The sequence below is a fragment of the Nicotiana tomentosiformis genome, chromosome 2 (genome assembly GCF_000390325.3).
Source record: "Nicotiana tomentosiformis chromosome 2, ASM39032v3, whole genome shotgun sequence".
NCBI classification, from domain to species: Eukaryota; Viridiplantae; Streptophyta; class Magnoliopsida; order Solanales; family Solanaceae; genus Nicotiana; species Nicotiana tomentosiformis.
Window position 1 is genome coordinate 108,952,303 of NC_090813.1, and position 3,347 is coordinate 108,955,649.

At 38.0% G+C, this 3,347-nt stretch overlaps 1 long non-coding RNA gene across 1 annotated transcript; it reads left to right on the forward strand.

Moving 5' to 3' along the window:
* The first annotated feature begins 799 nt into the window (after positions 1-799).
* LOC117274473 (uncharacterized) lies at positions 800-1,924 on the forward strand. The gene is made up of 2 exons (XR_004504582.2): positions 800-1,315; positions 1,476-1,924. It is a non-coding gene; the product is annotated as an uncharacterized lncRNA (long non-coding RNA).
* Positions 1,925-3,347: the final 1,423 nt, after the last annotated feature.

Here is a 3,347-nt window from a genome sequence, read left to right on the forward strand (position 1 = left end):
GGTACAGTAATCAAGGATACCCCTGGTACATCGGAAGGAAGGAGAAATAGTGGACTTGAAGGTTCAGGAGTATACGTAGGGGAAGAAAAACTTGAGTTTGGAGTAGAATTAACCATGATAACATAGTATAACAACAAAATTTCACAAAAATCAATTCATGCAAGATAACAAATAGAGACGAGTGTACCACACTTCTTTGCAACCTGAAGAAAAAAGGCCTTGAGAGAAAAAAAAAACTTCAACTTGAAAGGGAAACTTTAGCTCTGGCGAAGACTAACAGAACTCTGATAATCACCGGAAACCCTAGCCTTGATGAAAAACAACAGAAATCAGATAATCAACAGCAAACTCCGACCAAAATAGAATCACGCAGTCGAGGAACCTTCCTCAATTCGAAATTTGAACAAAAAAATCAACGAAAAACTTCAGATTCTGAAACTCGGCGAAAGTCGAAACAGTGATGATAAACTCGATTAAATTGAACGAGGGTAACATCGGTCGATGTAGAACGACGGGGACTACCAGATTACCCGCTCTGATACCATGTTAAAATGTAGAAATCAACATTAATGTGCAGATTTTTTATTAGGGTTCATAAGGAAAAGGAAAAGGGGAAAGTCGTGTGTGAGAAGAAAAGAGAGGAAAACCCCTTCTATTGTTTTCCCTAAAAAATGAAAAATAAAAAACCTAGACTAGAAGAATAAAACTGATACAAATAAATAATGGGCTAGGCCCAAGTGCTCCAACTCTTGTGTTGGCCCAGTCTTCGTGGCCCAATCTTCATGTAACTCCAACAGAGCCCATTCAGTTGTTTTAGACTTTGTTTTTAGATTTATGGCTAGGAAACGAAAATAGAAAATAAGTTTCAAATGGAGGGAACAAAAGAAAGGGTGGAGTATGATTAGTTTATTTGTCTCCCAATGATTGACTTGCCGCCTTGCTCCAAGAGAAACTTGCTCTGAATCTCTTCATAAGTGTCTTCAATCCCATAGCAATGAAAATGAAGTCTTCTGAGTAATGATGACAATAGCGGCAGCACTAACAGCAACCCACTGGCTTGGTTATTCACTCTCCCCTCACATAAACAGCTTAGAGGGTCCTCCTCCTCATCACCATCACACTCAACCTGGCTCAAGCAATGTTCCAAGTTCAGTCCGTATTAGATTTTGTCCAACTCATCTCAACTATCCAGGCATGTGCTATAATACTGAAGGTGACGATGCAGCCTTTTTCTCTTCATTTTCTGTGATTTTTCTCAAGTCTGATGGTTCATTATGTATTATGAAAGCATTCAACAGGTCAGAACAACCAAAAGGTTATTTTCAGCTCAAAACTTGTCCTGTCTTTAAATGGGGTCTTTTTTTTTTGTTTTATGCTTTGGGATTCTTGCTTATTTTATGAATATCCTTGTGACTTTAGTTTGAAGGTATGGTAAGTTTCAACACCTAAACTGGAGGACTTTTTTGGTGATGCAGCAATGGGGACCCATCACTATGAAGGTTGTAACGGATGAGGTATGGTTCACAGCTTAGACAACAAGATTTACTATTATCAACACCAAGAAAGGATTTGGAGGTTTAATGATGGCAGCAACTGACTATGGAAGCAGCTTGTAGAAGTCAAATATGGAAGGAAGGATTATTGGGCTCCTTGTGCAATTCAGTCTTCTTCTATGGGAGGAGTTTGGAGTACTATTAGCAATCTAAAGGGTGAATATAGTCAGCTTGTTAAGCTGAAATTGGGGAATGGCAATAATATTTTATTCTGGTATGATGTATGGATGGGAAATTAGAGCTTCAGATCAAGATTTCCCGTTTTATATAGACTACAGTTGCTCCACAAACAAAAAAGGAAATATAGCAGATTTGTACTCAAATAATGGTTGGCAACTGATGTTTAGGAGAGGCTTCAAATGACTTGGAAATAGATGAATATGCTCAGTTGCTACAGTTGCTGGACAGTGTTAGTTTGTAGGATAATAAGAGATTCATTTATGTGGGCAGCAAGTGGTGATGGAAAACTCACTGTCAACAGATGCTACACTGTATTGGAAAAGCAACAGAGGATGCATGATTCAGATTGGCCATGGAAAGCAATTTGGAAATCTAAAGCACCTGTAAAGTAGCTTGTTTTGGGTGGGTGGCGGCAAAGGAAGCTTGTAACTCAGGAAAATCTGCAAAAAAGAGGTACTACTCTGATTAAAAGATGCTCTATGTGTGAAGAAGATTTAGAAACTGTTAATCATCTCTTTATTCATTGCAAAGTGGCGAAACAATGCTGGGAGCTCTTTCTAAATATGTATTGAGTCAGATGAGCAATACCCTCAAATGTGAAAAGCTTACTGGAAACTTGGCAACTTCAAAAGATGGCAAAGAGTCAATTGGCTGTGTGGAGAACAATTCCTCTATGTGTTTTATGGACAATATGGTTGGAGAGACATAGGGTCTCCTTTGAAAGAAGTGTTAGGTTTCGTGAATGGGTGTGAATGGGAAATGGAAGAGGCATCCTTAGAATTGTACCTTTTCATCTCGCCCTTTCATTGTCTATAAATTTTAGAGGCTTAGCCTCATTTTATACAAGGAAAAATTCTGAAATTCTCCCATTTTCTTTGCATTATTTTTTCAAAATAAAATATAAGTATCATGTGTGATTTGCTCCGCCTTATTGCGTTCGCTGAAACACTGGGGTTTGAGGTACCGCCACACTAGTGTGGATAATCCGTTTTATCCTGGGAGGAAATAATCCTAAACCTCGGTACTAGGAGGGGATTAAGTTCCTTAAGAATACACTGTGAATTCAGTAGGCTCGGATTTAATTTCCTTAAGAATATCTGATTCTCTTTTACTTTACAAAATTTTCTGGTTTGGAACTTAATGGAAATCAGTTGATAGAGAAGAAAACCAGTGGGATAATATTTGTTTGTTACTGCTGAGAGAAACAAAATAAGTGATGGAATTGAAAGTGTAGTTTTCTCTTACTCGTGCACTTTCTCGCCTATATATGGTGTGTTCACTTCAACAGTAGACTAACATGAGAACATTTTTGAAATATAACCGTGGCAATCACTGGTTGATTACATGATTTGAAGACGAGGCAAAAGTATTGCCTTGGCTAACATTGGATTCACAAATATAAGTATTTGAAGATTGCTAAAGCATAGTCAAAATTGTATTGACGTGGAAAACCAATATCTCATGGTTCATGAATCAGTGAGTGGCAAGGGGTGTGAATTCAATGGGATTTTCAGCCAAAATGGAATGTCGTTGTTGAAACTAATGTCGTGGCTGTTCGAATAAATTTTGTCCAGTCATCGTTCTGTTAGCATGTGGAAATCCATGATAATTTCC